The sequence below is a fragment of the Ovis aries genome, chromosome 8 (genome assembly GCF_016772045.2).
Source record: "Ovis aries strain OAR_USU_Benz2616 breed Rambouillet chromosome 8, ARS-UI_Ramb_v3.0, whole genome shotgun sequence".
NCBI classification, from domain to species: Eukaryota; Metazoa; Chordata; class Mammalia; order Artiodactyla; family Bovidae; genus Ovis; species Ovis aries.
This window is the reverse complement of record NC_056061.1, coordinates 74,425,511-74,438,973: the sequence shown is the minus strand read 5'-3', so window position 1 is coordinate 74,438,973 and position 13,463 is coordinate 74,425,511. Positions and strand designations below refer to the sequence as shown.

The 13,463-nt window shown below is 45.8% G+C and overlaps 2 pseudogenes; both read left to right on the top strand.

Moving 5' to 3' along the window:
* Positions 1–7,990: 7,990 nt before the first annotated feature.
* LOC101118768 (tyrosine-protein kinase RYK-like) lies at positions 7,991–9,700 on the top strand (annotated as a pseudogene).
* Positions 9,701–10,898: 1,198 nt separating this feature from the next.
* Positions 10,899–13,159, top strand: LOC101116714 (UL16-binding protein 3-like; annotated as a pseudogene).
* The last annotated feature ends 304 nt before the right edge of the window (positions 13,160–13,463 follow it).

Sequence of the window (13,463 nt, the reverse complement as noted above, 5' to 3'; positions counted from 1 at the left end):
CCGAGAATTAGAGGGGAGTCTGGTTGATATATCCCCTAAAAATGTATTGGAGATGATCATTCTGAACAGGACTAACTCTAACCACAACAACCAAAAGGGATGGTAATGAAAGGCTGTCTTGATTCCTAATGTCTATTTTTTATCATATGTTCTTTCTTCATTTCCATCCATGGACCAGAGCTCCTCAATTTGTACTATTTATGCAGTTGGGGAGGCTCCTTTTAGTGATCATTTATCTCTTACTGAGATAAAAGGTAAATATAAAATATATTTATAATATCTATATTATAAATATATATTAAAACATATATATATATATATATATATATATTAAAATGATGGATCGGGGGGCTTCCCTGGTGGTCCAGTGGTAAACACTCCATGCTTAGACTGCTAGGGGTAGGAGTTTGATCCATGGTTAAGGAACAAGACCCTACATGCCTCATGGCACAGCCAGAAAATAAAAATGATGCATCTTAATTTCTATGCGGAGAAACTAAATTTTAAACCTTAACCTTTAAATATTAAAACTAAAAAATTAATACAGTCCATTAAACAAAATGCAGCAATATTCATTAAATTGGAAGTTCAAGGTGACATGGAGAAACAGAGTACAGATTCAAAGGCAGAAAAGACCATTCATTACTGAACTACATGATGAAGTGTTTGAGGCAAATGTTGTATTGTCTTCAAGTTTGAAATGCATCAAGAAATAAGATACATTGATCTTTTGAAGATACAAACCCTCCAGCACCATGATCTTGGACTTCCTCCCTACAGAACTGTAGAAAAACCTGTGTTTGTTGTGTAAGCCATCCAGTCTGTGGTCCTCTGTATGGCAGGACTAGCTGACTAGTATAGGCTCCTGTGCTGTGCTGTGCCTAGTCGCTCAGTCCTGTCTGACTCTTTGCGACTCCACGTACTATAGCCCTCCAGGCTCCTCTGTCCACAGGGATTCTCCAGGCAAGAATACTGGAGTGAGTTGCCAGGCCCTCCTCCAAGGGATCTTCCCAACCCAAGGATTGAACCTGGGTCTCTCACATTGCAGGTGGATTCTTTTACCATCTAATCCACAAGGGAAGCCCAAGAATACTGAAGTGGGTAGTCTATCCCTTCTCCAGGGGATCTCCAAAACCCAGGAATCGAATAAGGGTCCCCTGCCTTGCAGGTGGATTCTTTACCAGCTGAGCTACTTGGGAGCCAAATATAGGCTCCTACCCTCCTACAGAGACTGGGAGATGCCAGCACTATTTCTTTTAATACTTCAGATTCAAAGAGATGGTGCTCAAGGCCCACACTCTAGAGCCTGCAGGCCATAACTGCCGAACCCAATACCGTGACTACTGAACCCCACATGCCTAAGGCCAGTGATCCACAGCAAGAGAAGCCACCTCAGTGAGAAGCCCAAACGCCGCCACTAGAGAGGAGCCCCTGCTAGCTGCAGCTGGAGAAAGCCTGAACGCAGATACATAGACCCAGGGAAATCAAAAACAAAAATCTGTAAACAAATGCCACTCCAATATTCTTCCCTGGGAAATCCCTTGGACATAGGAGCCTAGCTGGCTACAGTCCATGAAGTCTCAAAGAGTTGGACATGACTTAGGGACTAAACAGCAGCAACAGCAGCAAAGAAAGTTATAGCTTATTAGATAATACACAGTGGGAAAGCTCATGTCACATAGACTGGGAAGTTAATATCCTTCACTGATTCCATTTCCACCAGGTGTGTAGCTTGTCTTAGTTTCTCACTCTCCCTTTCATCTGGGTGGGCGTGGTCACAGAGTGTGCTGGCGCATCTAAGTAAGCAATGGCCTTAGTAAGTCACCTTAAGAGAAAGAAAGAAAGAGATGGCGCCCAGGGCTTTGAGAAAACAGTCCTGAGTTGTAAAACTGGTAAGAGAAAAAGTGACAACAAGATTTTGAAATAAAATGTTCTAAGAAAAGGGAAGTCAGAGGCCTAGAGCCTGGATGAGCTCAAGTTTCATCTCAAGTTTAGTCCAGCTAAAAGAGATATTAAGGTCATCCTGGTCAGACTTCTCAAAATAAAAGGCAGTGGAAACCACACAGCAACTCACCTAAGGAAGAAAAAGTCCTCAATAGTCAGGATAAAGGAGGTCAAACCAACATCTCCAGAATGTTAATAAGATACAGACTAGCAAGTGATCACGATGATGATAATGATAAAAATAAAAGGTGAGTTTGATTCTGATATTTGCACAGACAAAAAAAATTGTGGATTGAAACTTCATTTCTGTGTTAGAATGGAGGGATATTTCTCTACTATAAAACCGTAATAATAATAGGTTTATTGTAATATTCCTCTATCATAAAACAGGAATATCCTGTTCCCTGAAAATATTTCAGCCCATAATTTTACCATCTATTGATGATCCCTGACTGATAGCATTTTCATTAACACTAGAAAATAAGCAGTTACTGAACATGTATTCATTCAATAAATATTTATTGGACTCTTGCTGAGAAGTAGGAACTTGGCAGGCACGGAGACAGCAGCTGCCCCTGTTGATCATCTCCTCACACAGTGTGGCCAGGATCTCTCTCTGTGTCAACCACACTCTTCCTCTGAACCATGGAGCACAGTAATTGAGTTCAGTGACTCTTTCCTCAATTCATCTCACAAGGATGGCATGTAGCCAGAACCATTTTTAGATGTCTGGATGAGAAGTTAATTCACTACACACTGTGAAATTAACTCCATATAGCAGTTCTTCCAATTAACCAGATTGATGAAATCAGGTGGAAGGGGGTTCAGTTATTCTGAGAAGTCATTTTCTGGGTGTTGAGAATAGACTGTGGGAAAGTTTATGACCGGGGATTCCAAGCCAGAATTCCCTCTTCCCCTCCTGCTTCTGTCACACCTGAGACAGGCTGGGACCTGGACTAAGGTCTCATCAAGCATCAAAATGCAAAGACACTATAAAGGGAGAAAAAGTGCTGCATGCAGGCACAGTTGGGACAATTATGAGCAACAAGATACAAAATGATCAAGCCCCAACTGCCAGTACTGAGGTGTTGGGAGCAAAAGCAAAGTAGTGAGTATAAGCCGACACACAGCACCACCAATGGGGTGGGCAGACCGCCTAAGCCACCCCTCCTGCCTCACCCAGGGATACGCCCCACCCTCAGCCCACATAAGGGACCAGCTTGTCCCCTTTGGGATCGAGCGAGGGAACTTGTTTCCCTTCCCTCAAACTGTAGCAAGAATTCCAAAGAAACAGAGCAGGACCCTATGGTTCTTGCCCCACCATGTCCTCAGCCTGCCTTTTGTCCGTGGAAAAGCTTTAGCCACACACTAAGCTTAATCAGAGAAGTGAGAAAATGAAGAAACTAAGGAAATAGTCAAAGGAGACAAAATAAGAATAATGTAGTCATTAAGCATAGTCAAAGACTTTGAGGTCCTTCTCAAGGGCTGTTGATATTATTCTGAGCTCTATCCTGTGAGCTGTCTTATAGATACGTCAATTCCCACCAGTTGGAAGAAATTAGCTACATGATGACCAGACTGTATCCATGATATAAGCTGCCACAATTCCAAGAATTCTCCTCAAGGAGATGAGAACAAGCCAACCATGGAACCAAAGATTAATTGTACTTGAAACAATCAAGAGGACTCTGGTCAGACCATCCATGACCAATTTGGAGATGACTGTCAGAGCTGACTGTGCTGTTTCTGCATGCAGCCCCCTCCCTCTGTCTATAAAAGTTCTTGCCCACTGATTGTCAGTTGGAGGGAGTCAGCATTTGGACAGATGTCCATCCTTCCTACACCCCCTCTCACCTCCATTTGTTGTTTAGTTGCTAAGTGTGTGACTCTTTGTGACCCCATGGACTGTAGCCTGTCAGACTCCTCTGTCCATGGGATTTTCCAGGCAAGAATACTGGGATGGGTTGCTATTTCCTTCTGCAAGATATCTTTCTGAGGCAGGGATTGAACCCACACCTCCTGCATTGACGGGTGGATTCTGGGCAGATTCTTTACCACTGATCCACCATGGAAATCCCCTACCCCCTTCCCCTCTACCATTGCTGGCATCCAAAACAAGGCAAACTTTCCTTTCCATCAACATGACCTCTTTAATGGCTTTTGAGCGGGAAGCAGCCGGACCCTAGTTACAGGAACACCAATAAAACCTAGCCTGAATTTCTCATCTGGCCTCTTATCAATTTTTATTGATTAAATAGTTGAGAGGAGGTACCCCACGTCCAAGGTAAGGAGCAACGGCTGTGCTTTGCTGGAGCAGCTGTGAAGAGATACCCCGCGTCCAAGGTAAGAGAAACCCAAGTGAAACGATAGGCACTAAGAGAGGGCATCTGAGGTCAGACAGACGGAAACCACAATCACAGACAACTAGCCAATCTGATCACATGGATCACAGCCTCAACTAACTCAGTGAAACCAAGCCATGCTGTGTGGGGCCACCCAAGATGGGCGGGTCATGGTGGAGAGGTGTGACAGAATGTGGTCCACTGGAGAAGGGAATGGCAAGCCACTTCAATATTCTTGCCTTGAGATCCCCATGAACAGTATGAAAAGGCAAAAAGACAGGACAATGAAAGATGAACTCCCCAGGTTGGTAGGTGCCCAATATGCTACTGGAGATCAGTGGAGAAATAACTCCAGAAAGAATGAAGGGATGGAGCCAAAGCAGAAACAACACCCAGTTGTGGATGGGACTGGTGATAGAAGCAAGGTTTGATGCTTTAAAGAGCAATATTGCATAGGAACCTGGAATGTCAGGTCCATGAATCAAGGCAAATTGGAAGTGGTCAAACAGGAGGTGACAAGAGTGAATATCGACATTCTAGGAATCAGTGAACTAAGATAGACTGGAATGGGTGAATTAACTCAGATGACCATTATATCTACTGCTGTGGGCAGGAATCCCTTAGAAGAAATGGAGTAGCCATCATGGTCAACAAGAGTCCGAAATGCAGTACTTCGATGTAATATCAAAAATGACAGAATGATCTCTGTTCATTTCCAAGGCAAACCATTCAATATCACGGTAATGCAAGCCTATGCCCCAACCAGTAATGCTGAAGAACCGCAAGGTGGACGGTTCTATGGAGACCTACAAGACCTTTTAGAACTAACACCCCAAAATGATGTCCTTTTCATTATGGAGGACTGGAATGCAAAAGTAGGAAGTCAAGAAACACCTGGATTTACAGGATAATTTGGCCTTGGAGTACGGAATGAAGCAGGGCAAAGGCTAATATAGTTTTGCCAAGAGAACACACTGGTCATAGCAAACACCCTCTTCCAACAACACAAGAGAAGACTCTATACATGGGCATCACAGGCAGTCAACAGTGAAATCAGATTGATTATATTCTTTGCAGCCAAAGATGGAGAAGCTCTATACAGTCAGCAAAAATAAGACCGGGAGCTGACTGAGGCTCAGATCATGAACTCCTTATTACCAAATTCAGACTGAAATTGAAGAAAGTAGGGGAAATCACTAGACCATTCAGGTATGACCTAAATGAAATCCCTTATGATTATACAGTGGAAGTGAGAAATAGATTTAAGGGCCTAGATCTGATAAATAGAGTGCCTGATGAACTATGGACAAAAGTTTGTGACATTGTAGAGGAGACCGGGATCAAGACCATCCCCATGGAAAAGAATTGCAAAAACGCAAAATGGCTATCTGAGGAGACCTTATAAATAGCTGTGAAAAGAAGAGAAGTGAAAAGAAAAGGAAAGATATAAGCATCTGAATGCAGAGTTCCAAAGAAGAGCAAGGAGAGAGAGAATAGAAAGCCTTCCTCAGCAATCAACGCAAAGAAATAGAGGAAAACAACAGAATGGGATAGACTAGAGATCTCTTCAAGAAAATGAGAGATACCAAGGGAACATTTCATGTAAAGATGGGCTCGATAAAGTATAGAAATGGTATCGACCTAACAGAAGCAGAAGATATTAAGAAGAGGTGTCAAGAATACACAGAACTGTACAAAAAAAGATCTTCACAACCAAGATAATCATGATGGAGTGATCACTCACCTAGAGCCAGGCGTCCTGGAATGTGAAGTCAAGTGGGCCTTAGAAAGCATCACTACAAACAAAGCTAATGGAGGTGATGCAATTCCAGTTGAGTTCTTTCAAATCCTGAAAGATGATGCTGTGAAAGTGCTGCACTCAATATGCCAGCAAATTTGGAAAACTCAGCAGTGGCCACAGGACTGGAAAAGGTCCGTTTTCATTCCAATCCCAAAGAAAGGAAATGCCAAAGAATGCTCAAACTGCCGCACAATTGCACTCATCTCACATGCTAGTAGAGTAATGCTCAAAATTCTCCAAGCCAGGCTTCAGCAATACATGAAGTGTGAACTTCCAGATGTTCAAGCTGATTTTAGAAAAGGCAGAGGAACCAGAGATCAAACTGCCAACATCTGCTGGATCATTGAAAAAGCAAGAGAGTTCCAGAAAAACATCTATTTCTTCTTTCTTGACTATGCCAAAGCCTTTGACTGTGTGGATCACGAGAAACTGGAAAATTCTGAAAGAGATGGGAATACCAGACCACCTGCCCCACCTCTTGAGAAATCTGTATGCAGGTCAGGAAGCAACAGTTAGAAATGGACATGGAACAACAGACTGGTTCCAAATAGAAAAAGGAGTATGTCGAAGCTGTATATTGTCACCCTGCTTATTTAACTTATATGCAGGGTACATCATGAGAAATGCTGGGCTGGAAGAAGCACAAGCTGGAATCAAGATTGCCGGGAGAAATATCAATAACCTCAGATATGCAGATGACACCACCCTTATGGCAGAAAGTGAAGAGGAACTAGAGATCCTCTTGATGAAAGTGAAAGAGGAGAGTGAAAAAGTTGGCTTAAAGCTCAACATTCAGAAAATGAAGATCATGGCATCTGGTCCCATCACTTCATGGGAAATAGATGGGGAAACAGTGGAAAGAGTATCAGACTTCATTTTGGGGGACTCCAAAATCACTGCAGATGGTGACTGCAGCCATGAAATTAAAGGATGCTTACTCCGTGGAAGGAAAATTATGACCAACCTAGATAGCATATTCAAAAGTAGAGACATGACTTTGCCAACAAAGGTCCATCTAGTCAAGGCTATGGTTTATCCAGTGGTCATGTATGGATGTGAGAGTTGGACTGTGAAGAAAGCTGAGCACTGAAGAATTGATGCTTTTGAACTGTGGTTTTGGAGAAGACTCTTGAGAGTCCCTTGAACTGCAAGGAGAGCCAACCAGTCCATTCCAAAGTAGATGAGTCCTGGGTGTTCCTTGAAAGGACTGATGCTAAAGCTGAAACTCCAAATCTTTTGTAAAGAGTTGACTCATTGGAAAAGACTCTGATGCTGGGAGGGATTGGGGGCAGGAGGGAAAGGGGACGACAGAGGATGAGATGGCTGGATGGCATCACTGACTCGATGTACATGGGTTTGGGTGGACTCCGAGAGTTGGTGACGGACAGGGAGCCATGGCCTGCTGTGGTTTAAGGGGTCGCAATGATTCGGACACGACTGAGTGACTGAACTGAATTGATGATCTGCACACAGAGCTCCTTCTGGTCCCTTTGTAGTATGGATGAACTGAAGTAGGTCCCTTCCCTACTGCTCTCTGCCCTTGAAGGACCACCAAATCCCTTCCCTACTGCCTCTGGTCCCTTCTTGCTACTGCTGAAGAGATGTACCTCCCTTCCCTATTGCTCTCTAGTCCATATTTACTACTGCTGAAGGGAAATAGAACCCTTCCCTACTGCTCTCAGCCACTGAAGGACCAGCAGGTCCTTCCTTACTTCTCTCAGGTCCCTTCTTACTATTGCTGAAGGGAATTAGGTCCCTTCCCTACTGCTCTGGGCCCTTGAAGGACCAGCACTCTTTATCAAGGATCAGTTAACACTGGCAGGGTGGCCGGGGTAGGAGCTATTTGTCTTTCAAGGGCTCGGGCCGGGTGGATAGCAGCAGGTGGCCTAGTTTCTCCTGGGCAATGGAGGCAGGCACACACAGCAGGATGGAAGTGCAAAGCTGTCTCCCTGGGATGGGGATTGTCAGGCTGCCACTGGTACAGCTCGGTTTTGCTAGGCTGCCTGTGGCCAGGCCCGGCCCCCCCCCCCCCCCCAGCCCCTGCCCCCGGAACTTCCACACACTGTATCAGTGTTTGGGCTCGAGCTGTCCTGTCCTGGCAAATTAGATTCTGAAGTTATGACACTAAATGCACCATAACTTGACAGTAACTTCAAAAAGCTTCACAGTCTTAGAGTTGAAACGAAGGAAAATTTGCCATCCAGAAACTGAGGAAGGAAAACTTCAGCACTGGACCAAACGATGAGCAGAAGAACCCATTTATGATCCTGTACATGCAGCTCCAGCCATGTCTGCACGTGTGTTTTATATCAGCCTAGGGATTTGCTGTCGAGTTATATTTCTTGCAGTACTAGTATTAGCTGTTTTGCATCTTCATCATATGCAAAGGATTGAACTGGAAAATAGCATCAGCGCCAGCAGTAGTTCCCAAGGGCTGTCTCAGTCCCAGTCGTTCCCAGATGTCTCAGTATGTGGGAGGCAACACACCCAACAGTACAACTCCCATCTCCAGTTATCCGACCTTGTGGGTAGAGGAGGAGGACTTGAGAAGTGTCGCTCTTTTGGAGGCCAGAGCTAAGGTGAATGATATCAAAATATCTTTCCAGAGAGAGGAACTCAAAAGATATATATTCTAAGCAGGTACCTTTTGGTGTACTTTCCATGGGGTTTATGTAGATGAAAAAGATCCAGATAAAGAGCAACAAGCATTTGTAAAAACAGTTAGAGATCGAGCTTCTGAAATTCAGGTGACAACGATGCTCCCTGAAAGTTGTGAGCTATGAGATCTTCATCACAGAAATCTTCCTATTACCCATCTGTGAACAAAAGAAGGGGGAAAGCCCATGGTGGACTGCCTTACATGAACTGGGGGTATCTTAAATTGTTTTTATGACAGTGCAAATATGTAGAGGCCAATAGTCAACAGGAAACTTCTCAACAAAACCTAGTTCACATGCCTGCTCAGATTGCCTGTGGAATGAGCTGCCTGGTCAGAAAGAAGTCACCCACAAAGACCTGGCAGCCAGGAGCTCTACCATTGATGACAACTTCAAATTAAGAGCAAAGACAATCCCTCTCCAAGTCTTACTCCCCATGGACTCTCACTGTCTGGGGAACAACAAAAACATGGGATCGAGGGATAGCTTTTGAAAGTCTGGTTAACAATGAGTTCTCCAGCCTTCCCCGGTGATCCAGTGGCTAAGACTCCACACTCCCAATGCAGGGGCCTGGGTTCGATCCCTGGGGGGGAAACTGGATCCTGCACGCCACAACTAAGCAGTCAGCATGCTGCTACTAAAAGAGCCCATGTGTTTATGACTCTGGCCAAACACCCTAAGTGGACATCTACCCGTTTGATGTGGCTGCATAACTGAAAGAGGGTTACCAAATAGCCCAGACTATCAACTGTCCTGATGAACTATGTATGTGATGGCTTGTGCTGGGCCTTCGATCCAGAGGAGAGGTGGAGTTCCAGCAGCTGGCCCAGTGTCTCACAGAGGTCCTTGCCGCCCTGGGGGCCTGTGTCTGACTCTCCTCTCACAGTCACCCAGCATCAGGAGGAAGATGCCTGTCGAGGCCCACTTGGAACCAGCCAGTCACATACATCACCGAGCATCACAGAAGCAGATTTGTCTTCCAGTACAATGTGCCTTAGAAATGCTTTAGCATCTCAAATTTCTAAGACAGACTTACGGATATGGAATACTTTCTCAATATCACTTTTACTAGGTTGAACTGAAAATGTTTGTGTAAATTTTTTACACATAGTTGCCTTTGAGGTATAGGTATATTCTTACAAAATCGTTTTTTAAATTGTTTAAACATACATATTTGAACTAACATTCTTACTACCAACTGCTTTTTATTTTCTTAACTTCTACAAGATAATGCACATGATTCACCTTTAAAGTTTTGCTTTCTTTCTTTCTTTTCAGAGTGATTTGTCTTCAACATACAGTACTTTTTCTTAGGAAAATAAAAACCGTCCAGCAGTTATGGGCTAATGCCCTCCTCTCCTTTGCTGCAGAGTAGACTCTTTGGTCCAAAGTGCCATAGAGGAATCCACAGGTGTGAGCAGAGGACAGTGGCCATATAACAACTCTAGTATCACATCTAGGCCAGCTGCTGGTGGGTCTTATTTGTTCCCTGTGGCCCTGCTTATGCCAAAACACATAATCGCCTCTATCCTGTGATGGCTGGTCTAGCTGAACTAATGATTAGGGGTTGATGAGCACACATCACAATGGTCAACTCTGACATTCCATGACCAGAGGCCTCATCTCTGCCAGGCCCCAGGAATATACCAGGAGGCACGTTTAAGTGGTGTGACTTTCTCTAGTGCAACACTCGGGGTCTGTATTGTGAGCCTTCAAGTAGAAAATGGCACGTAGCACCTTTCTGACCACAGATACCTCTGACATCACCAGTTCTGCTGGGTCATCTGCCCAAGAAGCAGCTCCAGCCATGCTCCTCATTCACCAGTTGTGACTGCTTCTGTGCTGGGACAGCAGGTTACAGCAGGGACCTGGGGTCTGTGAAGCCTGAACTATTTCTCCTGTACCATTACAGGAAACCTAAGGCCACAGTTGTATTAAATGGAGATAGGATAGGGACCACACCCCTGCAGCCCTCGAAAGGCTGTAGACTGGTACTTGTCTCTGTATTTCCTCCAGGATATTGTGTACACAGACTATTGGTGGATGGGGAGGTAGGGTCTGAAGTTTGAATCTGGAATTCACTAATATGGTAGCCTTCACCCCACAGTAATTTGCTAGCTACTCAGGTCTCCATGCCAGTCACAAGTCCAGGGCATGTGGAATGACCACTGTGTGGTCTGTGGACCCAGTGATAACCACTGTAAACAGAACCTGGGACTGCTGTCCATTGATGGCCTGGTACTCCGAGCATCGCTTCAACACTTGGGGGACCATGATGATGCTAAGGATCCTGTGCCTGACATTAGAAACACACTAGTGCAATGTGAATGTGAGAGTAGTTTCTGCTTCTGCAGGTTCACTTACCCCAGTAAATAACCATGTGGCTCTTTGGGAAAGAATGAAAGGACTTTTGCTCTAGGTGTAGTGATGAAAGGGCCCTCCTCTTTAGAACGCGGCTTCTACCTTTGGTGGCTGAATTCTGAGAATTGGCTCAGATCCAGAAAATGAGCCTGGATCAGGTGTTTGATAGGGATGGCTGCCTTTGGCTTCCTGATCATCCAGCCTTGTGTTCTTCTCTCTTTATTTCTTTCAGTGGTCCAGTTTGTATCTAGGTTCCTGCCCATCTGCTTGCCTTTAGGATCGCCCTGTACTGTGAGCCAGCATCAAATTCTCTGCAGTCAGGCCCTGGCTGCCCTTGAGACTCCCTAATCACTTTGACCCCTGCACCTACTTTTCTGCTGCCCTAGAGCACCCCCACCTGGAATCTGATTTTTCCACAAACTCCATCCCTGTTCCTGAGAGAAGCCCACAGAAACACCATGTGCTATCACCATCCCTGACCTTCTGCAAAAGTCATCCTTGAGCTCTTGGAGATGCTTCTCATCCGTGCTTTCCTCTCGGGCTCCATGGAGTCCATGAGGCTTTCCCATGGAGCTGGTGGACTGCACTCTTTCCTGCCCTTTCACACCACGTCTGCCCTAGCAGATTCACTTCTCTGAGCCTTGGATACCCTCCTCTACCACCTGCCTCGGAAGTTCTATATTTTCTCTTTCATGCCATGTGAGCCAGGCCTTTCTCTAGGTCTCCAAGACCCATCCTAGTGGGAGATCACCATGTCTCCCCGACCTTGCTAAGCCCAATGACCCGTAATTATAAACTCTCCCTTATCTAGGTTTGGGTTCTGAGCTCATCCTCCCCACCCCCAGCCCCACTGGCTATGATCTGCTTCCTCTCAGCCCCCTCACCCTCTGCATCTCCCACAGGACACTCAGAGAGAAGCTGACAGTCCTCTGGGTTTAGGCCTTTCCTTCTGAGCCAGCCTGGCCCATCCCTGGGAAACGTGTGTGTCTGTTAGTGCCACGTGCACAGCTTGTGAACAGAGTAGAAATGGGGCATATCCAGGGTTGTGGCGTTTCTTGCCTGACTGAGGCTTCGTCTTCTTCAGGCGTAACTGGTGCGGGGGTGGGGGAGCAGGCAGGGCCATGCTCCTCAGTCAGCCCAGCCCTGCAGCCCTACTCTGCTCTCACTGAACTGGGGGAGGAGGCCTATGGGTCTTCTTCTCCCAACCTCACCCTCACTGTAGTTTGCCTTCACAGATGCTCACTCTCTCTCCTTTAACTTCACTGTCGATCCTCAGCCCAGACCTGGACAGCCGTGGTGTGAGTTTCTAGGTCAGGTGGACGGAGAGGTTTTTCTCTCCTATGATTGTGGTCATGCTAAGATCATATTCACAAGTCCATTGGGGGAAGAAGTGAAACCATAAAGGCCTGGGAAACACAGATCGAAATACTCAGAGACATCAGGGACCAAGTGCATGACTTTACACTGGAGAAAAACAGAGTCACAGGTACGGTAGAAAGTCCAAGTACAGGAGGAGCAGACTGGGGGCTTGAAAATACAGTTAGATATTGGTCCTTCCCTAGTTGTCCAGTGGAAAGAGCAACTATTGCATGAGAGACCAGGGCCAGATTAGCTGGGCCCAGGTGACATGGACCCAGGGGAGGTGGACCCAGATGGGGCACAGAATCTGTCAAGCCCAAAGGCTGAGCTCTTTCTTTCCCATGGTGGGGCAGACACTCTCACCCTGCAGGCCAGGACGGCATGTCACTGTGAGGATGACAGACACATCAGTGGATCCTGGCAGTTTGGCTTGAATGGACTAATGAGCCTCCACTTTGATTTGGAGAATGGACACTGGAGAGTGGATCACCCTGGAGGCAGATGCATGAAAGAGAAGTGGGAGAATGACAGAGCGGTGACCGACTTCCTGAAGACGGTCTCCATGGAGACTGTCGGGCCTGGCTGCAGGCTTTCATGGTGCGCTGGGAGGAAATGTTGAAGACCACGGGTAAGTGAGAAGGGAGGAGAAAGTGATCGTCCTCTCATGGTGGCATGGACCCACTCCCGTGTGTGTGTGTGTGTTTGTGTGTGTCTGTCTGTCTGTTTGAGGAAGGGATCCATCGGAAGTGAGTTGTTCCTGGGAGAGCAATGCCCTAGGGATGCTCTGTCATATCCTTCCTCTTCCACTTCCTGACATCTCTCCTCACAGCACAGGCCTTTGGATGATTGAACATGGATTTTTGCTGACCCCAAACCTGTAAACATCTTTTTAATTTCATGGATTTCTCAGTGTACCCTCTTTCCAGAATCATTTTTCAAATGTCACCAGTCCTTCTGGAAATCTGTCAATACCACCTCTGCTGTCAGCTCCTGAGGACT